The sequence below is a fragment of the Electrophorus electricus genome, chromosome 13, assembly GCF_041902795.1.
Source record: "Electrophorus electricus isolate QZ-2024a chromosome 13, ASM4190279v1, whole genome shotgun sequence".
NCBI classification, from domain to species: domain Eukaryota; kingdom Metazoa; phylum Chordata; class Actinopteri; order Gymnotiformes; family Gymnotidae; genus Electrophorus; species Electrophorus electricus.
The window spans coordinates 20,661,205-20,687,492 of record NC_137509.1 but is presented as its reverse complement, the minus strand read 5'-3'; the positions used below and the strand labels follow the sequence as shown (position 1 = coordinate 20,687,492).

At 36.1% G+C, this 26,288-nt stretch overlaps 2 non-coding genes and 20 pseudogenes across 2 annotated transcripts; all 22 read right to left on the bottom strand.

Annotated features, from left to right (window-relative positions):
• Positions 1-643: 643 nt before the first annotated feature.
• On the bottom strand, positions 644-762 carry LOC145646596 (5S ribosomal RNA; annotated as a pseudogene).
• A 1,544-nt stretch (positions 763-2,306) lies between these two features.
• On the bottom strand, positions 2,307-2,425 carry LOC145646595 (5S ribosomal RNA; annotated as a pseudogene).
• Positions 2,426-3,970: 1,545 nt separating this feature from the next.
• Positions 3,971-4,089, bottom strand: LOC145646593 (5S ribosomal RNA; annotated as a pseudogene).
• A 1,545-nt stretch (positions 4,090-5,634) lies between these two features.
• Positions 5,635-5,753, bottom strand: LOC145646592 (5S ribosomal RNA; annotated as a pseudogene).
• Positions 5,754-7,297: 1,544 nt separating this feature from the next.
• LOC145646591 (5S ribosomal RNA) lies at positions 7,298-7,416 on the bottom strand (annotated as a pseudogene).
• A 1,104-nt stretch (positions 7,417-8,520) lies between these two features.
• Positions 8,521-8,639, bottom strand: LOC145647460 (5S ribosomal RNA; annotated as a pseudogene).
• A 1,105-nt stretch (positions 8,640-9,744) lies between these two features.
• On the bottom strand, positions 9,745-9,863 carry LOC145646590 (5S ribosomal RNA; annotated as a pseudogene).
• Positions 9,864-10,968: 1,105 nt separating this feature from the next.
• Positions 10,969-11,087, bottom strand: LOC145646589 (5S ribosomal RNA; annotated as a pseudogene).
• Positions 11,088-11,971: 884 nt separating this feature from the next.
• On the bottom strand, positions 11,972-12,090 carry LOC145646588 (5S ribosomal RNA; annotated as a pseudogene).
• An 884-nt stretch (positions 12,091-12,974) lies between these two features.
• On the bottom strand, positions 12,975-13,093 carry LOC145646587 (5S ribosomal RNA; annotated as a pseudogene).
• An 884-nt stretch (positions 13,094-13,977) lies between these two features.
• Positions 13,978-14,096, bottom strand: LOC145643763 (5S ribosomal RNA; annotated as a pseudogene).
• Positions 14,097-15,220: 1,124 nt separating this feature from the next.
• Positions 15,221-15,339, bottom strand: LOC145647098 (5S ribosomal RNA; annotated as a pseudogene).
• Positions 15,340-16,444: 1,105 nt separating this feature from the next.
• On the bottom strand, positions 16,445-16,563 carry LOC145644211 (5S ribosomal RNA; annotated as a pseudogene).
• Positions 16,564-17,668: 1,105 nt separating this feature from the next.
• On the bottom strand, positions 17,669-17,787 carry LOC145643762 (5S ribosomal RNA; annotated as a pseudogene).
• A 352-nt stretch (positions 17,788-18,139) lies between these two features.
• Positions 18,140-18,258, bottom strand: LOC145649123 (5S ribosomal RNA). Its single transcript, XR_014116551.1, has one exon. It is a non-coding gene; the product is annotated as a 5S ribosomal RNA (ribosomal RNA).
• A 1,105-nt stretch (positions 18,259-19,363) lies between these two features.
• LOC145644210 (5S ribosomal RNA) lies at positions 19,364-19,482 on the bottom strand (annotated as a pseudogene).
• A 1,105-nt stretch (positions 19,483-20,587) lies between these two features.
• LOC145643761 (5S ribosomal RNA) lies at positions 20,588-20,706 on the bottom strand (annotated as a pseudogene).
• Positions 20,707-21,058: 352 nt separating this feature from the next.
• LOC145649112 (5S ribosomal RNA) lies at positions 21,059-21,177 on the bottom strand. Its single transcript, XR_014116550.1, has one exon. It is a non-coding gene; the product is annotated as a 5S ribosomal RNA (ribosomal RNA).
• Positions 21,178-22,282: 1,105 nt separating this feature from the next.
• Positions 22,283-22,401, bottom strand: LOC145650728 (5S ribosomal RNA; annotated as a pseudogene).
• A 464-nt stretch (positions 22,402-22,865) lies between these two features.
• On the bottom strand, positions 22,866-22,984 carry LOC145649037 (5S ribosomal RNA; annotated as a pseudogene).
• Positions 22,985-24,202: 1,218 nt separating this feature from the next.
• LOC145647097 (5S ribosomal RNA) lies at positions 24,203-24,321 on the bottom strand (annotated as a pseudogene).
• A 1,105-nt stretch (positions 24,322-25,426) lies between these two features.
• LOC145644209 (5S ribosomal RNA) lies at positions 25,427-25,545 on the bottom strand (annotated as a pseudogene).
• Between the last annotated feature and the right edge of the window lie 743 nt (positions 25,546-26,288).

Sequence of the window (26,288 nt, the reverse complement as noted above, 5' to 3'; positions counted from 1 at the left end):
AGTCCAATGTGCTAACATATAGTTTTTTGATGAATCACTGCACTTCACATTCAGGCATGTGAGTTGGAGAGTAAATGAAAGTGATGCAAAAAAAACTTACAGCATCTGCTATTCCCAGGTGCTAACAGATAGTTTGAGTTAATTATTCACTGCACTTCAAATTTGAACATGATAGCTTGAACATAAATTAAAGGGATGCAATACAATCTTACAGCACCTGCTATTCCCTGGTACTAAAATATTTCTATTTAATCTGTACACTTCACATACAAGCTTGTCAGTTGCAGATTAAAGTAAAGTGATGCAACAAAAACTTACAGCATTTGCTATTCCCAGGTGCTAACAGATAGTTTTTTTAATTAATCACTGCAATTCACATCCTAGCATGTCATCTTGAAAGTAAATTAAAGTGATGCAAGAGAAGCTTACAGCATCTCGTAGTCCAAGGTGCTAACAGATAGATTTTTGAGGAATCACTGAACTTCACATTCAGGCATGTGAGTTGGAGAGTAAATGAAAGTGATGCAAAAAAAACTTACAGCATCTGCTATTCCCAGGTGCTAACAGATAGTTTTTTTTATTAATCACTGCACTTCACATTTGAGCATGTCAGCTTGAAAGTAAATTAAAGTGATGCAAGAAAAGCTTACAGCACCTGGTATTCCTAGGTAGGGTCCCACCTCAGTACTATTCAGGCCCAAACTTGCTTAGCTTCCAAGGTCAGATGAGATTGGGCGTTCTCAAGCTGGTGTGGCCGTAAGCCTTAAACACTTACTCAAATTGCCTAATCATAGCAAATATGATCAAAGACCAATCTGACAATTTTTTTTATTAATCCCTGCACTTGACATTCTAGAATGTTATCTTGAATGTAATTAAATGATGCAATAAAAGCTTACAATACGGAGCTGGGATACTGAGGCACTAATTATTCACTGCACTTCAAATTTGAACATGATAGATTGAACATAAATTAAAGGGATGCAAACAATCTTACAGCACCTGCTATTCCCTGGTACTAAAATATTTCTATTTAATCTGTACACTTCACATACAAGCTTGTCAGTTGCAGATTAAAGTAAAGTGATGCAACAAAAACTTACAGCATCTGCTATTCCCAGGTGCTAACAGATAGTTTTTTTAATTAATCACTGCATTTCACATCCTAGCATGTCATCTTGACAGTAAATTAAAGTGATGCAAGAGAAGCTTACAGCATCTCGTAGTCCAATGTGCTAACATATAGTTTTTTGATGAATCACTGCACTTCACATTCAGGCATGTGAGTTGGAGAGTAAATGAAAGTGATGCAAAAAAAACTTACAGCATCTGCTATTCCCAGGTGCTAACAGATAGTTTGAGTTAATTATTCACTGCACTTCAAATTTGAACATGATAGCTTGAACATAAATTAAAGGGATGCAATACAATCTTACAGCACCTGCTATTCCCTGGTACTAAAATATTTCTATTTAATCTGTACACTTCACATACAAGCTTGTCAGTTGCCGATTAAAGTAAAGTGATGCAACAAAAACTTACAGCATTTGCTATTCCCAGGTGCTAACAGATAGTTTTTTTAATTAATCACTGCACTTCACATCCTAGCATGTCATCTTGAAAGTAAATTAAAGTGATTCAAGAGAAGCTTACAGCATCTCGTAGTCCAATGTGCTAACATATAGTTTTTTGATGAATCACTGCACTTCACATTCAGGCATGTGAGTTGGAGAGTAAATGAAAGTGATGCAAAAAAAACTTACAGCATCTGCTATTCCCAGGTGCTAACAGATAGTTTGAGTTAATTATTCACTGCACTTCAAATTTGAACATGATAGCTTGAACATAAATTAAAGGGATGCAATACAATCTTACAGCACCTGCTATTCCCTGGTACTAAAATATTTCTATTTAATCTGTACACTTCACATACAAGCTTGTCAGTTGCAGATTAAAGTAAAGTGATGCAACAAAAACTTACAGCATTTGCTATTCCCAGGTGCTAACAGATAGTTTTTTTAATTAATCACTGCACTTCACATCCTAGCATGTCATCTTGAAAGTAAATTAAAGTGATGCAAGAGAAGCTTACAGCATCTCGTAGTCCAAGGTGCTAACAGATAGATTTTTGAGGAATCACTGAACTTCACATTCAGGCATGTGAGTTGGAGAGTAAATGAAAGTGATGCAAAAAAAACTTACAGCATCTGCTATTCCCAGGTGCTAACAGATAGTTTTTTTTATTAATCACTGCACTTCACATTTGAGCATGTCAGCTTGAAAGTAAATTAAAGTGATGCAAGAAAAGCTTACAGCACCTGGTATTCCTAGGTAGGGTCCCACCTCAGTACTATTCAGGCCCAAACTTGCTTAGCTTCCAAGGTCAGATGAGATTGGGCGTTCTCAAGCTGGTGTGGCCGTAAGCCTTAAACACTTACTCAAATTGCCTAATCATAGCAAATATGATCAAAGACCAATCTGACAATTTTTTTTATTAATCCCTGCACTTGACATTCTAGAATGTTATCTTGAATGTAATTAAATGATGCAATAAAAGCTTACAATACGGAGCTGGTATACTGAGGCACTAATTATTCACTGCACTTCAAATTTGAACATGATAGATTGAACATAAATTAAAGGGATGCAAACAATCTTACAGCACCTGCTATTCCCTGGTACTAAAATATTTCTATTTAATCTGTACACTTCACATACAAGCTTGTCAGTTGCAGATTAAAGTAAAGTGATGCAACAAAAACTTACAGCATCTGCTATTCCCAGGTGCTAACAGATAGTTTTTTTAATTAATCACTGCATTTCACATCCTAGCATGTCATCTTGACAGTAAATTAAAGTGATGCAAGAGAAGCTTACAGCATCTCGTAGTCCAATGTGCTAACATATAGTTTTTTGATGAATCACTGCACTTCACATTCAGGCATGTGAGTTGGAGAGTAAATGAAAGTGATGCAAAAAAAACTTACAGCATCTGCTATTCCCAGGTGCTAACAGATAGTTTGAGTTAATTATTCACTGCACTTCAAATTTGAACATGATAGCTTGAACATAAATTAAAGGGATGCAATACAATCTTACAGCACCTGCTATTCCCTGGTACTAAAATATTTCTATTTAATCTGTACACTTCACATACAAGCTTGTCAGTTGCAGATTAAAGTAAAGTGATGCAACAAAAACTTACAGCATTTGCTATTCCCAGGTGCTAACAGATAGTTTTTTTAATTAATCACTGCACTTCACATCCTAGCATGTCATCTTGAAAGTAAATTAAAGTGATGCAAGAGAAGCTTACAGCATCTCGTAGTCCAAGGTGCTAATAGATAGATTTTTGAGGAATCACTGCACTTCACATTCAGGCATGTGAGTTGGAGAGTAAATGAAAGTGATGCAAAAAAAACTTACAGCATCTGCTATTCCCAGGTGCTAACAGATAGTTTGAGTTAATTATTGACTGCACTTCAAATTTAAACATGATAGCTTGAACATAAATTAAAGGGATGCAATACAATCTTACAGCACCTGCTATTCCCTGGTACTAAAATATTTCTATTTAATCTGTACACTTCACATACAAGCTTGTCAGTTGCCGATTAAAGTAAAGTGATGCAACAAAAACTTACAGCATTTGCTATTCCCAGGTGCTAACAGATAGTTTTTTTTAATTAATCACTGCACTTCACATCCTAGCATGTCATCTTGAAAGTAAATTAAAGTGATGCAAGAGAAGCTTACAGCATCTCGTAGTCCAAGGTGCTAACAGATAGATTTTTGAGGAATCACTGCACTTCACATTCAGGCATGTGAGTTGGAGAGTAAATGAAAGTGATGCAAAAAAAACTTACAGCATCTGCTATTCCCAGGTGCTAACAGATAGTTTTTTTTATTAATCACTGCACTTCACATTTGAGCATGTCAGCTTGAAAGTAAATTAAAGTGATGCAAGAAAAGCTTACAGCACCTGGTATTCCTAGGTAGGGTCCCACCTCAGTACTATTCAGGCCCAAACTTGCTTAGCTTCCAAGGTCAGATGAGATTGGGCGTTCTCAAGCTGGTGTGGCCGTAAGCCTTAAACACTTACTCAAATTGCCTAATCATAGCAAATATGATCAAAGACCAATCTGACAATTTTTTTTATTAATCCCTGCACTTGACATTCTAGAATGTTATCTTGAATGTAAATTAAATGATGCAATAAAAGCTTACAATACGGAGCTGGGATACTGAGGCACTAATTATTCACTGCACTTCAAATTTGAACATGATAGATTGAACATAAATTAAAGGGATGCAAACAATCTTACAGCACCTGCTATTCCCTGGTACTAAAATATTTCTATTTAATCTGTACACTTCACATACAAGCTTGTCAGTTGCAGATTAAAGTAAAGTGATGCAACAAAAACTTACAGCATCTGCTATTCCCAGGTGCTAACAGATAGTTTTTTTAATTAATCACTGCATTTCACATCCTAGCATGTCATCTTGACAGTAAATTAAAGTGATGCAAGAGAAGCTTACAGCATCTCGTAGTCCAATGTGCTAACATATAGTTTTTTGATGAATCACTGCACTTCACATTCAGGCATGTGAGTTGGAGAGTAAATGAAAGTGATGCAAAAAAAACTTACAGCATCTGCTATTCCCAGGTGCTAACAGATAGTTTGAGTTAATTATTCACTGCACTTCAAATTTGAACATGATAGCTTGAACATAAATTAAAGGGATGCAATACAATCTTACAGCACCTGCTATTCCCTGGTACTAAAATATTTCTATTTAATCTGTACACTTCACATACAAGCTTGTCAGTTGCCGATTAAAGTAAAGTGATGCAACAAAAACTTACAGCATTTGCTATTCCCAGGTGCTAACAGATAGTTTTTTTAATTAATCACTGCACTTCACATCCTAGCATGTCATCTTGAAAGTAAATTAAAGTGATTCAAGAGAAGCTTACAGCATCTCGTAGTCCAATGTGCTAACATATAGTTTTTTGATGAATCACTGCACTTCACATTCAGGCATGTGAGTTGGAGAGTAAATGAAAGTGATGCAAAAAAAACTTACAGCATCTGCTATTCCCAGGTGCTAACAGATAGTTTGAGTTAATTATTCACTGCACTTCAAATTTGAACATGATAGCTTGAACATAAATTAAAGGGATGCAATACAATCTTACAGCACCTGCTATTCCCTGGTACTAAAATATTTCTATTTAATCTGTACACTTCACATACAAGCTTGTCAGTTGCAGATTAAAGTAAAGTGATGCAACAAAAACTTACAGCATTTGCTATTCCCAGGTGCTAACAGATAGTTTTTTTAATTAATCACTGCACTTCACATCCTAGCATGTCATCTTGAAAGTAAATTAAAGTGATGCAAGAGAAGCTTACAGCATCTCGTAGTCCAAGGTGCTAACAGATAGATTTTTGAGGAATCACTGAACTTCACATTCAGGCATGTGAGTTGGAGAGTAAATGAAAGTGATGCAAAAAAAACTTACAGCATCTGCTATTCCCAGGTGCTAACAGATAGTTTTTTTTATTAATCACTGCACTTCACATTTGAGCATGTCAGCTTGAAAGTAAATTAAAGTGATGCAAGAAAAGCTTACAGCACCTGGTATTCCTAGGTAGGGTCCCACCTCAGTACTATTCAGGCCCAAACTTGCTTAGCTTCCAAGGTCAGATGAGATTGGGCGTTCTCAAGCTGGTGTGGCCGTAAGCCTTAAACACTTACTCAAATTGCCTAATCATAGCAAATATGATCAAAGACCAATCTGACAATTTTTTTTATTAATCCCTGCACTTGACATTCTAGAATGTTATCTTGAATGTAATTAAATGATGCAATAAAAGCTTACAATACGGAGCTGGTATACTGAGGCACTAATTATTCACTGCACTTCAAATTTGAACATGATAGATTGAACATAAATTAAAGGGATGCAAACAATCTTACAGCACCTGCTATTCCCTGGTACTAAAATATTTCTATTTAATCTGTACACTTCACATACAAGCTTGTCAGTTGCAGATTAAAGTAAAGTGATGCAACAAAAACTTACAGCATCTGCTATTCCCAGGTGCTAACAGATAGTTTTTTTAATTAATCACTGCATTTCACATCCTAGCATGTCATCTTGACAGTAAATTAAAGTGATGCAAGAGAAGCTTACAGCATCTCGTAGTCCAATGTGCTAACATATAGTTTTTTGATGAATCACTGCACTTCACATTCAGGCATGTGAGTTGGAGAGTAAATGAAAGTGATGCAAAAAAAACTTACAGCATCTGCTATTCCCAGGTGCTAACAGATAGTTTGAGTTAATTATTCACTGCACTTCAAATTTGAACATGATAGCTTGAACATAAATTAAAGGGATGCAATACAATCTTACAGCACCTGCTATTCCCTGGTACTAAAATATTTCTATTTAATCTGTACACTTCACATACAAGCTTGTCAGTTGCAGATTAAAGTAAAGTGATGCAACAAAAACTTACAGCATTTGCTATTCCCAGGTGCTAACAGATAGTTTTTTTAATTAATCACTGCACTTCACATCCTAGCATGTCATCTTGAAAGTAAATTAAAGTGATGCAAGAGAAGCTTACAGCATCTCGTAGTCCAAGGTGCTAATAGATAGATTTTTGAGGAATCACTGCACTTCACATTCAGGCATGTGAGTTGGAGAGTAAATGAAAGTGATGCAAAAAAAACTTACAGCATCTGCTATTCCCAGGTGCTAACAGATAGTTTGAGTTAATTATTGACTGCACTTCAAATTTAAACATGATAGCTTGAACATAAATTAAAGGGATGCAATACAATCTTACAGCACCTGCTATTCCCTGGTACTAAAATATTTCTATTTAATCTGTACACTTCACATACAAGCTTGTCAGTTGCCGATTAAAGTAAAGTGATGCAACAAAAACTTACAGCATTTGCTATTCCCAGGTGCTAACAGATAGTTTTTTTAATTAATCACTGCACTTCACATCCTAGCATGTCATCTTGAAAGTAAATTAAAGTGATGCAAGAGAAGCTTACAGCATCTCGTAGTCCAAGGTGCTAACAGATAGATTTTTGAGGAATCACTGCACTTCACATTCAGGCATGTGAGTTGGAGAGTAAATGAAAGTGATGCAAAAAAAACTTACAGCATCTGCTATTCCCAGGTGCTAACAGATAGTTTTTTTTATTAATCACTGCACTTCACATTTGAGCATGTCAGCTTGAAAGTAAATTAAAGTGATGCAAGAAAAGCTTACAGCACCTGGTATTCCTAGGTAGGGTCCCACCTCAGTACTATTCAGGCCCAAACTTGCTTAGCTTCCAAGGTCAGATGAGATTGGGCGTTCTCAAGCTGGTGTGGCCGTAAGCCTTAAACACTTACTCAAATTGCCTAATCATAGCAAATATGATCAAAGACCAATCTGACAATTTTTTTTATTAATCCCTGCACTTGACATTCTAGAATGTTATCTTGAATGTAATTAAATGATGCAATAAAAGCTTACAATACGGAGCTGGGATACTGAGGCACTAATTATTCACTGCACTTCAAATTTGAACATGATAGATTGAACATAAATTAAAGGGATGCAAACAATCTTACAGCACCTGCTATTCCCTGGTACTAAAATATTTCTATTTAATCTGTACACTTCACATACAAGCTTGTCAGTTGCAGATTAAAGTAAAGTGATGCAACAAAAACTTACAGCATCTGCTATTCCCAGGTGCTAACAGATAGTTTTTTTAATTAATCACTGCATTTCACATCCTAGCATGTCATCTTGACAGTAAATTAAAGTGATGCAAGAGAAGCTTACAGCATCTCGTAGTCCAATGTGCTAACATATAGTTTTTTGATGAATCACTGCACTTCACATTCAGGCATGTGAGTTGGAGAGTAAATGAAAGTGATGCAAAAAAAACTTACAGCATCTGCTATTCCCAGGTGCTAACAGATAGTTTGAGTTAATTATTCACTGCACTTCAAATTTGAACATGATAGCTTGAACATAAATTAAAGGGATGCAATACAATCTTACAGCACCTGCTATTCCCTGGTACTAAAATATTTCTATTTAATCTGTACACTTCACATACAAGCTTGTCAGTTGCCGATTAAAGTAAAGTGATGCAACAAAAACTTACAGCATTTGCTATTCCCAGGTGCTAACAGATAGTTTTTTTAATTAATCACTGCACTTCACATCCTAGCATGTCATCTTGAAAGTAAATTAAAGTGATTCAAGAGAAGCTTACAGCATCTCGTAGTCCAAGGTGCTAACAGATAGTTTTTGATGAATCACTGCACTTCACATTCAGGCATGTGAGTTGGAGAGTAAATGAAAGTGATGCAAAAAAAACTTACAACATCGGCTATTCCCAGGTGCTAACAGATAGTTTTTTTTATTAATCACTGCACTTCACATTTGAGCATGTCAGCTTGAAAGTAAATTAAAGTGATGCAAGAAAAGCTTACAGCACCTGGTATTCCTAGGTAGGGTCCCACCTCAGTACTATTCAGGCCCAAACTTGCTTAGCTTCCAAGGTCAGATGAGATTGGGCGTTCTCAAGCTGGTGTGGCCGTAAACCTTAAACACTTACTCAAATTGCCTAATCATAGCAAATATGATCAAAGACCAATCTGACAATTTTTTTTATTAATCCCTGCACTTGACATTCTAGAATGTTATCTTGAATGTAATTAAATGATGCAATAAAAGCTTACAATACGGAGCTGGTATACTGAGGCACTAATTATTCACTGCACTTCAAATTTGAACATGATAGATTGAACATAAATTAAAGGGATGCAAACAATCTTACAGCACCTGCTATTCCCTGGTACTAAAATATTTCTATTTAATGTGTACACTTCACATACAAGCTTGTCAGTTGCAGATTAAAGTAAAGTGATGCAACAAAAACTTACAGCATCTGCTATTCCCAGGTGCTAACAGATAGTTTTTTTAATTAATCACTGCATTTCACATCCTAGCATGTCATCTTGACAGTAAATTAAAGTGATGCAAGAGAAGCTTACAGCATCTCGTAGTCCAATGTGCTAACATATAGTTTTTTGATGAATCACTGCACTTCACATTCAGGCATGTGAGTTGGAGAGTAAATGAAAGTGATGCAAAAAAAACTTACAGCATCTGCTATTCCCAGGTGCTAACAGATAGTTTGAGTTAATTATTCACTGCACTTCAAATTTGAACATGATAGCTTGAACATAAATTAAAGGGATGCAATACAATCTTACAGCACCTGCTATTCCCTGGTACTAAAATATTTCTATTTAATCTGTACACTTCACATACAAGCTTGTCAGTTGCAGATTAAAGTAAAGTGATGCAACAAAAACTTACAGCATTTGCTATTCCCAGGTGCTAACAGATAGTTTTTTTAATTAATCACTGCACTTCACATCCTAGCATGTCATCTTGAAAGTAAATTAAAGTGATGCAAGAGAAGCTTACAGCATCTCGTAGTCCAAGGTGCTAACAGATAGATTTTTGAGGAATCACTGCACTTCACATTCAGGCATGTGAGTTGGAGAGTAAATGAAAGTGATGCAAAAAAAACTTACAGCATCTGCTATTCCCAGGTGCTAACAGATAGTTTTTTTTATTAATCACTGCACTTCACATTTGAGCATGTCAGCTTGAAAGTAAATTAAAGTGATGCAAGAAAAGCTTACAGCACCTGGTATTCCTAGGTAGGGTCCCACCTCAGTACTATTCAGGCCCAAACTTGCTTAGCTTCCAAGGTCAGATGAGATTGGGCGTTCTCAAGCTGGTGTGGCCGTAAGCCTTAAACACTTACTCAAATTGCCTAATCATAGCAAATATGATCAAAGACCAATCTGACAATTTTTTTTATTAATCCCTGCACTTGACATTCTAGAATGTTATCTTGAATGTAATTAAATGATGCAATAAAAGCTTACAATACGGAGCTGGTATACTGAGGCACTAATTATTCACTGCACTTCAAATTTGAACATGATAGATTGAACATAAATTAAAGGGATGCAAACAATCTTACAGCACCTGCTATTCCCTGGTACTAAAATATTTCTATTTAATCTGTACACTTCACATACAAGCTTGTCAGTTGCAGATTAAAGTAAAGTGATGCAACAAAAACTTACAGCATCTGCTATTCCCAGGTGCTAACAGATAGTTTTTTTAATTAATCACTGCATTTCACATCCTAGCATGTCATCTTGACAGTAAATTAAAGTGATGCAAGAGAAGCTTACAGCATCTCGTAGTCCAATGTGCTAACATATAGTTTTTTGATGAATCACTGCACTTCACATTCAGGCATGTGAGTTGGAGAGTAAATGAAAGTGATGCAAAAAAAACTTACAGCATCTGCTATTCCCAGGTGCTAACAGATAGTTTGAGTTAATTATTCACTGCACTTCAAATTTGAACATGATAGCTTGAACATAAATTAAAGGGATGCAATACAATCTTACAGCACCTGCTATTCCCTGGTACTAAAATATTTCTATTTAATCTGTACACTTCACATACAAGCTTGTCAGTTGCAGATTAAAGTAAAGTGATGCAACAAAAACTTACAGCATTTGCTATTCCCAGGTGCTAACACATAGTTTTTTTAATTAATCACTGCACTTCACATCCTAGCATGTCATCTTGAAAGTAAATTAAAGTGATGCAAGAGAATCTTACAGCATCTCGTAGTCCAAGGTGCTAAGAGATAGATTTTTGAGGAATCACTGCACTTCACATTCAGGCATGTGAGTTGGAGAGTAAATGAAAGTGATGCAAAAAAAACTTACAGCATCTGCTATTCCCAGGTGCTAACAGATAGTTTTTTTTATTAATCACTGCACTTCACATTTGAGCATGTCAGCTTGAAAGTAAATTAAAGTGATGCAAGAAAAGCTTACAGCACCTGGTATTCCTAGGTAGGGTCCCACCTCAGTACTATTCAGGCCCAAACTTGCTTAGCTTCCAAGGTCAGATGAGATTGGGCGTTCTCAAGCTGGTGTGGCCGTAAGCCTTAAACACTTACTCAAATTGCCTAATCATAGCAAATATGATCAAAGACCAATCTGACAATTTTTTTTATTAATCCCTGCACTTGACATTCTAGAATGTTATCTTGAATGTAATTAAATGATGCAATAAAAGCTTACAATACGGAGCTGGTATACTGAGGCACTAATTATTCACTGCACTTCAAATTTGAACATGATAGATTGAACATAAATTAAAGGGATGCAAACAATCTTACAGCACCTGCTATTCCCTGGTACTAAAATATTTCTATTTAATCTGTACACTTCACATACAAGCTTGTCAGTTGCAGATTAAAGTAAAGTGATGCAACAAAAACTTACAGCATCTGCTATTCCCAGGTGCTAACAGATAGTTTGAGTTAATTATTCACTGCACTTCAAATTTGAACATGATAGCTTGAACATAAATTAAAGGGATGCAATACAATCTTACAGCACCTGCTATTCCCTGGTACTAAAATATTTCTATTTAATCTGTACACTTCACATACAAGCTTGTCAGTTGCAGATTAAAGTAAAGTGATGCAACAAAAACTTACAGCATTTGCTATTCCCAGGTGCTAACACATAGTTTTTTTAATTAATCACTGCACTTCACATCCTAGCATGTCATCTTGAAAGTAAATTAAAGTGATGCAAGAGAATCTTACAGCATCTCGTAGTCCAAGGTGCTAAGAGATAGATTTTTGAGGAATCACTGCACTTCACATTCAGGCATGTGAGTTGGAGAGTAAATGAAAGTGATGCAAAAAAAACTTACAGCATCTGCTATTCCCAGGTGCTAACAGATAGTTTTTTTTATTAATCACTGCACTTCACATTTGAGCATGTCAGCTTGAAAGTAAATTAAAGTGATGCAAGAAAAGCTTACAGCACCTGGTATTCCTAGGTAGGGTCCCACCTCAGTACTATTCAGGCCCAAACTTGCTTAGCTTCCAAGGTCAGATGAGATTGGGCGTTCTCAAGCTGGTGTGGCCGTAAGCCTTAAACACTTACTCAAATTGCCTAATCATAGCAAATATGATCAAAGACCAATCTGACAATTTTTTTTATTAATCCCTGCACTTGACATTCTAGAATGTTATCTTGAATGTAATTAAATGATGCAATAAAAGCTTACAATACGGAGCTGGTATACTGAGGCACTAATTATTCACTGCACTTCAAATTTGAACATGATAGATTGAACATAAATTAAAGGGATGCAAACAATCTTACAGCACCTGCTATTCCCTGGTACTAAAATATTTCTATTTAATCTGTACACTTCACATACAAGCTTGTCAGTTGCAGATTAAAGTAAAGTGATGCAACAAAAACTTACAGCATCTGCTATTCCCAGGTGCTAACAGATAGTTTTTTTAATTAATCACTGCATTTCACATCCTAGCATGTCATCTTGACAGTAAATTAAAGTGATGCAAGAGAAGCTTACAGCATCTCGTAGTCCAATGTGCTAACATATAGTTTTTTGATGAATCACTGCACTTCACATTCAGGCATGTGAGTTGGAGAGTAAATGAAAGTGATGCAAAAAAAACTTACAGCATCTGCTATTCCCAGGTGCTAACAGATAGTTTGAGTTAATTATTCACTGCACTTCAAATTTGAACATGATAGCTTGAACATAAATTAAAGGGATGCAATACAATCTTACAGCACCTGCTATTCCCTGGTACTAAAATATTTCGATTTAATCTGTACACTTCACATACAAGCTTGTCAGTTGCAGATTAAAGTAAAGTGATGCAACAAAAACTTACAGCATTTGCTATTCCCAGGTGCTAACAGATAGTTTTTTTAATTAATCACTGCACTTCACATTTGAGCATGTCAGCTTGAAAGTAAATTAAAGTGATGCAAGAAAAGCTTACAGCACCTGGTATTCCTAGGTAGGGTCCCACCTCAGTACTATTCAGGCCCAAACTTGCTTAGCTTCCAAGGTCAGATGAGATTGGGCGTTCTCAAGCTGGTGTGGCCGTAAGCCTTAAACACTTACTCAAATTGCCTAATCATAGCAAATATGATCAAAGACCAATCTGACAATTTTTTTTATTAATCCCTGCACTTGACATTCTAGAATGTTATCTTGAATGTAATTAAATGATGCAATAAAAGCTTACAATACGGAGCTGGTATACTGAGGCACTAATTATTCACTGCACTTCAAATTTGAACATGATAGATTGAACATAAATTAAAGGGATGCAAACAATCTTACAGCACCTGCTATTCCCTGGTACTAAAATATTTCTATTTAATCTGTACACTTCACATACAAGCTTGTCAGTTGCAGATTAAAGTAAAGTGATGCAACAAAAACTTACAGCATCTGCTATTCCCAGGTGCTAACAGATAGTTTGAGTTAATTATTCACTGCACTTCAAATTTGAACATGATAGCTTGAACATAAATTAAAGGGATGCAATACAATCTTACAGCACCTGCTATTCCCTGGTACTAAAATATTTCGATTTAATCTGTACACTTCACATACAAGCTTGTCAGTTGCAGATTAAAGTAAAGTGATGCAACAAAAACTTACAGCATTTGCTATTCCCAGGTGCTAACAGATAGTTTTTTTAATTAATCACTGCACTTCACATCCTAGCATGTCATCTTGAAAGTAAATTAAAGTGATGCAAGAGAAGCTTACAGCATCTCGTAGTCCAAGGTGCTAACAGATAGTTTTTTGAGGAATCACTGCACTTCACATTCAGGCATGTGAGTTGGAGAGTAAATGAAAGTGATGCAAAAAAAACTTACAGCATCGGCTATTCCCAGGTGCTAACAGATGGTTTTTTTTATTAATCACTGCACTTCACATTTGAGCATGTCAACTTGAAAGTAAATTAAAGTGATGCAAGAAAAGCTTGCAGCACCTGGTATTCCTAGGTAGGGTCCCACCTCAGTACTATCCAGGCCCAAACTTGCTTAGCTTCCAAGGTCAGATGAGCTTGGGCATTCTCAAGCTGGTGTGGCCATAAGCCTCAAACACTTACTCAAATTGCCTAATCATAGCAAATATGATCAAAGACCAATCTGACAATTTTTTTTATTAATCCCTGCAATTGACATTCTAGAATGTTATCTTGAATGTAAATTAAATGATGCAATAAAAGCTTACAACATCTGGTATACGGAGGCACTAACAGACAGTTTTTTGATGAATCACTGCACTTCACATTCAGGCATGTGAGTTGGAGAGTAAATGAAAGTGATGCAAAAAAAACTTACAGCATCGGCTATTCCCAGGTGCTAACAGGTAGTTTTTTTAATTAATCACTGCATTTCACATCCTAGCATGTCATCTTGACAGTAAATTAAAGTGATGCAAGAGAAGCTTACAGCATCTCATAGTCCAATGTGCTAACATATAGTTTTTTGATGAATCACTGCACTTCACATTCAGGCATGTGAGTTGGAGAGTAAATGAAAGTGATGCAAAAAAAACTTACAGCATCTGCTATTCCCAGGTGCTAACAGATAGTTTGAGTTAATTATTCATTGCACTTCAAATTTGAACATGATAGCTTGAACATAAATTAAAGGGATGCAATACAATCTTACAGCACCTGCTATTCCCTGGTACTAAAATATTTCTATTTAATCTGTACACTTCACATACAAGCTTGTCAGTTGCAGATTAAAGTAAAGTGATGCAAGAAAAACTTACAGCATCTGCTATTCCCAGGTGCTAACAGATAGTTTTTTTAATTAATCACTGCATTTCACATCTTAGCATGTCATCTTGACAGTAAATTAAAGTGATGCAAGAGAAGCTTACAGCATCTCGTAGTCCAAGGTGCTAACAGATAGATTTTTGAGGAATCACTGCACTTCACATTCAGGCATGTGAGTTGGAGAGTAAATGAAAGTGATGCAAAAAAAACTTACAGCATCTGCTATTCCCAGGTGCTAACAGATAGTTTGAGTTAATTATTCACTGCACTTCAAATTTGAACATGATAGCTTGAACATAAATTAAAGGGATGCAATACAATCTTACAGCACCTGCTATTCCCAGGTGCTAACAGATAGTTTTTTTTATTAATCACTGCACTTCACATTTGAGCATGTCAGCTTGAAAGTAAATTAAAGTGATGCAAGAAAAGCTTACAGCACCTGGTATTCCTAGGTAGGGTCCCACCTCAGTACTATCCAGGCCCAAACTTGCTTAGCTTCCAAGGTCAGATGAGATTGGGCGTTCTCAAGCTGGTGTGGCCGTAAACCTTAAACACTTACTCAAATTGCCTAATCATAGCAAATATGATCAAAGACCAATCTGACAATTTTTTTTATTAATCCCTGCACTTGACATTCTAGAATGTTATCTTGAATGTAATTAAATGATGCAATAAAAGCTTACAATACGGAGCTGGTATACTGAGGCACTAATTATTCACTGCACTTCAAATTTGAACATGATAGATTGAACATAAATTAAAGGGATGCAAACAATCTTACAGCACCTGCTATTCCCTGGTACTAAAATATTTCTATTTAATCTGTACACTTCACATACAAGCTTGTCAGTTGCAGATTAAAGTAAAGTGATGCAACAAAAACTTACAGCATCTGCTATTCCCAGGTGCTAACAGATAGTTTTTTTAATTAATCACTGCATTTCACATCCTAGCATGTCATCTTGACAGTAAATTAAAGTGATGCAAGAGAAGCTTACACCATCTCGTAGTCCAATGTGCTAACATATAGTTTTTTGATGAATCACTGCACTTCACATTCAGGCATGTGAGTTGGAGAGTAAATGAAAGTGATGCAAAAAAAACTTACAGCATCTGCTATTCCCAGGTGCTAACAGATAGTTTGAGTTAATTATTCACTGCACTTCAAATTTGAACATGATAGCTTGAACATAAATTAAAGGGATGCAATACAATCTTACAGCACCTGCTATTCCCTGGTACTAAAATATTTCTATTTAATCTGTACACTTCACATACAAGCTTGTCAGTTGCAGATTAAAGTAAAGTGATGCAACAAAAACTTACAGCATTTGCTATTCCCAGGTGCTAACAGATATTTTTTTTAATTAATCACTGCACTTCACATCCTAGCATGTCATCTTGAAAGTAAATTAAAGTGATGCAAGAGAAGCTTACAGCATCTCGTAGTCCAAGGTGCTAACAGATAGATTTTTGAGGAATCACTGCACTTCACATTCAGGCATGTGAGTTGGAGAGTAAATGAAAGTGATGCAAAAAAAACTTACAGCATCTGCTATTCCCAGGTGCTAACAGATAGTTTTTTTTATTAATCACTGCACTTCACATTTGAGCATGTCAGCTTGAAAGTAAATTAAAGTGATGCAAGAAAAGATTACAGCACCTGGTATTCCTAGGTAGGGTCCCACCTCAGTACTATTCAGGCCCAAACTTGCTTAGCTTCCAAAGTAAGATGAGATTGGGCGTTCTCAAGCTGGTGTGGCCGTAAGCCTTAAACACTTACTCAAATTGCCTAATCATAGCAAATATGATCAAAGACCAATCTGACAATTTTTTTTATTAATCCCTGCACTTGACATTCTAGAATGTTATCTTGAATGTAATTAAATGATGCAATAAAAGCTTACAATACGGAGCTGGTATACGGAGGCACTAATTATTCACTGCACTTCAAATTTGAACATGATAGCTTGAACATAAATTAAAGGGATGCAAACAATCTTACAGCACCTGCTATTCCCTGGTACTAAAATATTTCTATTTAATCTGTACACTTCACATACAAGCTTGTCAGTTGCAGATTAAAGTAAAGTGATGCAACAAAAACTTACAGCATCTGCTATTCCCAGGTGCTAACAGATAGTTTTTTTAATTAATCACTGCATTTCACATCCTAGCATGTCATCTTGACAGTAAATTAAAGTGATGCAAGAGAAGCTTACAGCATCTCGTAGTCCAATGTGCTAACATATAGTTTTTTGATGAATCACTGCACTTCACATTCAGGCATGTGAGTTGGAGAGTAAATGAAAGTGATGCAAAAAAAACTTACAGCATCTGCTATTCCCAGGTGCTAACAGATAGTTTGAGTTAATTATTCATTGCACTTCAAATTTGAACATGATAGCTTGAACATAAATTAAAGGGATGCAATACAATCTTACAGCACCTGCTATTCCCTGGTACTAAAATATTTCTATTTAATCTGTACACTTCACATACAAGCTTGTCAGTTGCAGATTAAAGGAAAGTGATGCAACAAAAACTTACAGCATCTGCTATTCCCAGGTGCTAACAGATAGTTTTTTTAATTAATCACTGCATTTGACATCTTAGCATGTCATCTTGACAGTAAATTAAAGTGATTCAAGAGAAGCTTACAGCATCTCGTAGTCCAAGGTGCTAACAGATAGTTTTTTGAGGAATCACTGCACTTCACATTCAGGCATGTGAGTTGGAGAGTAAATGAAAGTGATGCAAAAAAAACTTACAGCATCGGCTATTCCCAGGTGCTAACAGATGGTTTTTTTTATTAATCACTGCACTTCACATTTGAGCATGTCAACTTGAAAGTAAATTAAAGTGATGCAAGAAAAGCTTGCAGCACCTGGTATTCCTAGGTAGGGTCCCACCTCAGTACTATCCAGGCCCAAACTTGCTTAGCTTCCAAGGTCAGATGAGCTTGGGCATTCTCAAGCTGGTGTGGCCATAAGCCTCAAACACTTACTCAAATTGCCTAATCATAGCAAATATGATCAAAGACCAATCTGACAATTTTTTTTATTAATCACTGCAATTGACATTCTAGAATGTTATCTTGAATGTAAATTAAATGATGCAATAAAAGCTTACAACATCTGGTATACGGAGGCACTAACAGACAGTTTTTTGATGAATCACTGCACTTCACATTCAGGCACGTGAGTTGGAGAGTAAATGAAAGTGATGCAAAAAAAACTTACAGCATCTGCTATTCCCAGGTGCTAACAGATAGTTTTTTTAATTAATCACTGCACTTCACATTTGAGCATGTCAGCTTGAAAGTAAATTAAAGTGATGCAAGAAAAGCTTACAGCACCTGGTATTCCTAGGTAGGGTCCCACCTCAGTACTATCCAGGCCCAAACTTGCTTAGCTTCCAAGGTCAGATGAGATTGGGCGTTCTCAAGCTGGTGTGGCCGTAAGCCTTAAACACTTACTCAAATTGCCTAATCATAGCAAATATGATCAAAGACCAATCTGACAATTTTTTTTATTAATCCCTGCACTTGACATTCTAGAATGTTATCTTGAATGTAATTAAATGATGCAATAAAAGCTTACAATACGGAGCTGGTATACTGAGGCACTAATTATTCACTGCACTTCAAATTTGAACATGATAGATTGAACATAAATTAAAGGGATGCAAACAATCTTACAGCACCTGCTATTCCCTGGTACTAAAATATTTCTATTTAATCTGTACACTTCACATACAAGCTTGTCAGTTGCAGATTAAAGTAAAGTGATGCAACAAAAACTTACAGCATCTGCTATTCCCAGGTGCTAACAGATAGTTTTTTTAATTAATCACTGCATTTCACATCCTAGCATGTCATCTTGACAGTAAATTAAAGTGATGCAAGAGAAGCTTACACCATCTCGTAGTCCAATGTGCTAACATATAGTTTTTTGATGAATCACTGCACTTCACATTCAGGCATGTGAGTTGGAGAGTAAATGAAAGTGATGCAAAAAAAACTTACAGCATCTGCTATTCCCAGGTGCTAACAGATAGTTTGAGTTAATTATTCACTGCACTTCAAATTTGAACATGATAGCTTGAACATAAATTAAAGGGATGCAATACAATCTTACAGCACCTGCTATTCCCTGGTACTAAAATATTTCTATTTAATCTGTACACTTCACATACAAGCTTGTCAGTTGCAGATTAAAGTAAAGTGATGCAACAAAAACTTACAGCATTTGCTATTCCCAGGTGCTAACAGATATTTTTTTTAATTAATCACTGCACTTCACATCCTAGCATGTCATCTTGAAAGTAAATTAAAGTGATGCAAGAGAAGCTTACAGCATCTCGTAGTCCAAGGTGCTAACAGATAGATTTTTGAGGAATCACTGCACTTCACATTCAGGCATGTGAGTTGGAGAGTAAATGAAAGTGATGCAAAAAAAACTTACAGCATCTGCTATTCCCAGGTGCTAACAGATAGTTTTTTTTATTAATCACTGCACTTCACATTTGAGCATGTCAGCTTGAAAGTAAATTAAAGTGATGCAAGAAAAGATTACAGCACCTGGTATTCCTAGGTAGGGTCCCACCTCAGTACTATTCAGGCCCAAACTTGCTTAGCTTCCAAAGTAAGATGAGATTGGGCGTTCTCAAGCTGGTGTGGCCGTAAGCCTTAAACACTTACTCAAATTGCCTAATCATAGCAAATATGATCAAAGACCAATCTGACAATTTTTTTTATTAATCCCTGCACTTGACATTCTAGAATGTTATCTTGAATGTAATTAAATGATGCAATAAAAGCTTACAATACGGAGCTGGTATACGGAGGCACTAATTATTCACTGCACTTCAAATTTGAACATGATAGCTTGAACATAAATTAAAGGGATGCAAACAATCTTACAGCACCTGCTATTCCCTGGTACTAAAATATTTCTATTTAATCTGTACACTTCACATACAAGCTTGTCAGTTGCAGATTAAAGTAAAGTGATGCAACAAAAACTTACAGCATCTGCTATTCCCAGGTGCTAACAGATAGTTTTTTTAATTAATCACTGCATTTCACATCCTAGCATGTCATCTTGACAGTAAATTAAAGTGATGCAAGAGAAGCTTACAGCATCTCGTAGTCCAATGTGCTAACATATAGTTTTTTGATGAATCACTGCACTTCACATTCAGGCATGTGAGTTGGAGAGTAAATGAAAGTGATGCAAAAAAAACTTACAGCATCTGCTATTCCCAGGTGCTAACAGATAGTTTGAGTTAATTATTCATTGCACTTCAAATTTGAACATGATAGCTTGAACATAAATTAAAGGGATGCAATACAATCTTACAGCACCTGCTATTCCCTGGTACTAAAATATTTCTATTTAATCTGTACACTTCACATACAAGCTTGTCAGTTGCAGATTAAAGGAAAGTGATGCAACAAAAACTTACAGCATCTGCTATTCCCAGGTGCTAACAGATAGTTTTTTTAATTAATCACTGCATTTGACATCTTAGCATGTCATCTTGACAGTAAATTAAAGTGATTCAAGAGAAGCTTACAGCATCTCGTAGTCCAAGGTGCTAACAGATAGTTTTTTGAGGAATCACTGCACTTCACATTCAGGCATGTGAGTTGGAGAGTAAATGAAAGTGATGCAAAAAAAACTTACAGCATCGGCTATTCCCAGGTGCTAACAGATGGTTTTTTTTATTAATCACTGCACTTCACATTTGAGCATGTCAACTTGAAAGTAAATTAAAGTGATGCAAGAAAAGCTTGCAGCACCTGGTATTCCTAGGTAGGGTCCCACCTCAGTACTATCCAGGCCCAAACTTGCTTAGCTTCCAAGGTCAGATGAGCTTGGGCATTCTCAAGCTGGTGTGGCCATAAGCCTCAAACACTTACTCAAATTGCCTAATCATAGCAAATATGATCAAAGACCAATCTGACAATTTTTTTTATTAATCACTGCAATTGACATTCTAGAATGTTATCTTGAATGTAAATTAAATGATGCAATAAAAGCTTACAACATCTGGTATACGGAGGCACTAACAGACAGTTTTTTGATGAATCACTGCACTTCACATTCAGGCACGTGAGTTGGAGAGTAAATGAAAGTGATGCAAAAAAAACTTACAGCATCTGCTATTCCCAGGTGCTAACAGATAGTTTTTTTAATTAATCACTGCACTTCACATTTGAGCATGTCAGCTTGAAAGTAAATTAAAGTGATGCAAGAAAAGCTTACAGCACCTGGTATTCCTAGGTAGGGTCCCACCTCAGTACTATCCAGGCCCAAACTTGCTTAGCTTCCAAGGTCAGATGAGATTGGGCGTTCTCAAGCTGGTGTGGCCGTAAGCCTTAAACACTTACTCAAATTGCCTAATCATAGCAAATATGATCAAAGACCAATCTGACAATTTTTTTTATTAATCCCTGCACTTGACATTCTAGAATGTTATCTTGAATGTAATTAAATGATGCAATAAAAGCTTACAATACGGAGCTGGTATACTGAGGCACTAATTATTCACTGCACTTCAAATTTGAACATGATAGATTGAACATAAATTAAAGGGATGCAAACAATCTTACAGCACCTGCTATTCCCTGGTACTAAAATATTTCTATTTAATCTGTACACTTCACATACAAGCTTGTCAGTTGCAGATTAAAGTAAAGTGATGCAACAAAAACTTACAGCATCTGCTATTCCCAGGTGCTAACAGATAGTTTTTTTAATTAATCACTGCATTTCACATCCTAGCATGTCATCTTGACAGTAAATTAAAGTGATGCAAGAGAAGCTTACAGCATCTCGTAGTCCAATGTGCTAACATATAGTTTTTTGATGAATCACTGCACTTCACATTCAGGCATGTGAGTTGGAGAGTAAATGAAAGTGATGCAAAAAAAACTTACAGCATCTGCTATTCCCAGGTGCTAACAGATAGTTTGAGTTAATTATTCACTGCACTTCAAATTTGAACATGATAGCTTGAACATAAATTAAAGGGATGCAATACAATCTTACAGCACCTGCTATTCCCTGGTACTAAAATATTTCTATTTAATCTGTACACTTCACATACAAGCTTGTCAGTTGCAGATTAAAGTAAAGTGATGCAACAAAAACTTACAGCATTTGCTATTCCCAGGTGCTAACAGATATTTTTTTTAATTAATCACTGCACTTCACATCCTAGCATGTCATCTTGAAAGTAAATTAAAGTGATGCAAGAGAAGCTTACAGCATCTCGTAGTCCAAGGTGCTAACAGATAGATTTTTGAGGAATCACTGCACTTCACATTCAGGCATGTGAGTTGGAGAGTAAATGAAAGTGATGCAAAAAAAACTTACAGCATCTGCTATTCCCAGGTGCTAACAGATAGTTTTTTTTATTAATCACTGCACTTCACATTTGAGCATGTCAGCTTGAAAGTAAATTAAAGTGATGCAAGAAAAGATTACAGCACCTGGTATTCCTAGGTAGGGTCCCACCTCAGTACTATCCAGGCCCAAACTTGCTTAGCTTCCAAGGTCAGATGAGCTTGGGCATTCTCAAGCTGGTGTGGCCATAAGCCTCAAACACTTACTCAAATTGCCTAATCATAGCAAATATGATCAAAGACCAATCTGACAATTTTTTTTATTAATCCCTGCAATTGACATTCTAGAATGTTATCTTGAATGTAAATTAAATGATGCAATAAAAGCTTACAACATCTGGTATACGGAGGCACTAACAGACAGTTTTTTGATGAATCACTGCACTTCACATTCAGGCATGTGAGTTGGAGAGTAAATGAAAGTGATGCAAAAAAAACTTACAGCATCGGCTATTCCCAGGTGCTAACAGATAGTTTGAGTTAATTATTCACTGCACTTCAAATTTGAACATGATAGCTTGAACATAAATTAAAGGGATGCAATACAATCTTACAGCACCTGCTATTCCCAGGTGCTAACAGATAGTTTTTTTTATTAATCACTGCACTTCACATTTGAGCATGTCAGCTTGAAAGTAAATTAAAGTGATGCAAGAAAAGCTTACAGCACCTGGTATTCCTAGGTAGGGTCCCACCTCAGTACTATTCAGGCCCAAACTTGCTTAGTTTCCAAGGTCAGATGAGATTGGGCGTTCTCAAGCTGGTGTGGCCGTAAGCCTTAAACACTTACTCAAATTGCCTAATCATAGCAAATATGATCAAAGACCAATCTGACAATTTTTTTTATTAATCCCTGCACTTGACATTCTAGAATGTTATCTTGAATGTAATTAAATGATGCAATAAAAGCTTACAATACGGAGCTGGTATACGGAGGCACTAATTATTCACTGCACTTCAAATTTGAACATGATAGCTTGAACACAAATTAAAGGGATGCAATACAATCTTACAGCACCTGCTATTCCCTGGTACTAAAATATATCTATTTAATCTGTACACTTCACATACAAGCTTGTCAGTTGCAGATTAAAGTAAAGTGATGCAACAAAAACTTACAGCATCTGCTATTCCCAGGTGCTAACAGGTAGTTTTTTTAATTAATCACTGCATTTCACATCCTAGCATGTCATCTTGACAGTAAATTAAAGTGATGCAAGAGAAGCTTACAGCATCTCATAGTCCAATGTGCTAACATATAGTTTTTTGATGAATCACTGCACTTCACATTCAGGCATGTGAGTTGGAGAGTAAATGAAAGTGATGCAAAAAAAACTTACAGCATCTGCTATTCCCAGGTGCTAACAGATAGTTTGAGTTAATTATTCATTGCACTTCAAATTTGAACATGATAGCTTGAACATAAATTAAAGGGATGCAATACAATCTTACAGCACCTGCTATTCCCTGGTACTAAAATATTTCTATTTAATCTGTACACTTCACATACAAGCTTGTCAGTTGCAGATTAAAGTAAAGTGATGCAAGAAAAACTTACAGCATCTGCTATTCCCAGGTGCTAACAGATAGTTTTTTTAATTAATCACTGCATTTCACATCTTAGCATGTCATCTTGACAGTAAATTAAAGTGATGCAAGAGAAGCTTACAGCATCTCGTAGTCCAAGGTGCTAACAGATAGATTTTTGAGGAATCACTGCACTTCACATTCAGGCATGTGAGTTGGAGAGTAAATGAAAGTGATGCAAAAAAAACTTACAGCATCTGCTATTCCCAGGTGCTAACAGATAGTTTGAGTTAATTATTCACTGCACTTCAAATTTGAACATGATAGCTTGAACATAAATTAAAGGGATGCAATACAATCTTACAGCACCTGCTATTCCCAGGTGCTAACAGATAGTTTTTTTTATTAATCACTGCACTTCACATTTGAGCATGTCAGCTTGAAAGTAAATTAAAGTGATGCAAGAAAAGCTTACAGCACCTGGTATTCCTAGGTAGGGTCCCACCTCAGTACTATCCAGGCCCAAACTTGCTTAGCTTCCAAGGTCAGATGAGATTGGGCGTTCTCAAGCTGGTGTGGCCGTAAACCTTAAACACTTACTCAAATTGCCTAATCATAGCAAATATGATCAAAGACCAATCTGACAATTTTTTTTATTAATCCCTGCACTTGACATTCTAGAATGTTATCTTGAATGTAATTAAATGATGCAATAAAAGCTTACAATACGGAGCTGGTATACTGAGGCACTAATTATTCACTGCACTTCAAATTTGAACATGATAGATTGAACATAAATTAAAGGGATGCAAACAATCTTACAGCACCTGCTATTCCCTGGTACTAAAATATTTCTATTTAATCTGTACACTTCACATACAAGCTTGTCAGTTGCAGATTAAAGTAAAGTGATGCAACAAAAACTTACAGCATCTGCTATTCCCAGGTGCTAACAGATAGTTTTTTTAATTAATCACTGCATTTCACATCCTAGCATGTCATCTTGACAGTAAATTAAAGTGATGCAAGAGAAGCTTACACCATCTCGTAGTCCAATGTGCTAACATATAGTTTTTTGATGAATCACTGCACTTCACATTCAGGCATGTGAGTTGGAGAGTAAATGAAAGTGATGCAAAAAAAACTTACAGCATCTGCTATTCCCAGGTGCTAACAGATAGTTTGAGTTAATTATTCACTGCACTTCAAATTTGAACATGATAGCTTGAACATAAATTAAAGGGATGCAATACAATCTTACAGCACCTGCTATTCCCTGGTACTAAAATATTTCTATTTAATCTGTACACTTCACATACAAGCTTGTCAGTTGCAGATTAAAGTAAAGTGATGCAACAAAAACTTACAGCATTTGCTATTCCCAGGTGCTAACAGATATTTTTTTTAATTAATCACTGCACTTCACATCCTAGCATGTCATCTTGAAAGTAAATTAAAGTGATGCAAGAGAAGCTTACAGCATCTCGTAGTCCAAGGTGCTAACAGATAGATTTTTGAGGAATCACTGCACTTCACATTCAGGCATGTGAGTTGGAGAGTAAATGAAAGTGATGCAAAAAAAACTTACAGCATCTGCTATTCCCAGGTGCTAACAGATAGTTTTTTTTATTAATCACTGCACTTCACATTTGAGCATGTCAGCTTGAAAGTAAATTAAAGTGATGCAAGAAAAGATTACAGCACCTGGTATTCCTAGGTAGGGTCCCACCTCAGTACTATTCAGGCCCAAACTTGCTTAGCTTCCAAAGTAAGATGAGATTGGGCGTTCTCAAGCTGGTGTGGCCGTAAGCCTTAAACACTTACTCAAATTGCCTAATCATAGCAAATATGATCAAAGACCAATCTGACAATTTTTTTTATTAATCCCTGCACTTGACATTCTGGAATGTTATCTTGAATGTAATTAAATGATGCAATAAAAGCTTACAATACGGAGCTGGTATACGGAGGCACTAATTATTCACTGCACTTCAAATTTGAACATGATAGCTTGAACATAAATTAAAGGGATGCAAACAATCTTACAGCACCTGCTATTCCCTGGTACTAAAATATTTCTATTTAATCTGTACACTTCACATACAAGCTTGTCAGTTGCAGATTAAAGTAAAGTGATGCAACAAAAACTTACAGCATCTGCTATTCCCAGGTGCTAACAGATAGTTTTTTTAATTAATCACTGCATTTCACATCCTAGCATGTCATCTTGACAGTAAATTAAAGTGATGCAAGAGAAGCTTACAGCATCTCGTAGTCCAATGTGCTAACATATAGTTTTTTGATGAATCACTGCACTTCACATTCAGGCATGTGAGTTGGAGAGTAAATGAAAGTGATGCAAAAAAAACTTACAGCATCTGCTATTCCCAGGTGCTAACAGATAGTTTGAGTTAATTATTCATTGCACTTCAAATTTGAACATGATAGCTTGAACATAAATTAAAGGGATGCAATACAATCTTACAGCACCTGCTATTCCCTGGTACTAAAATATTTCTATTTAATCTGTACACTTCACATACAAGCTTGTCAG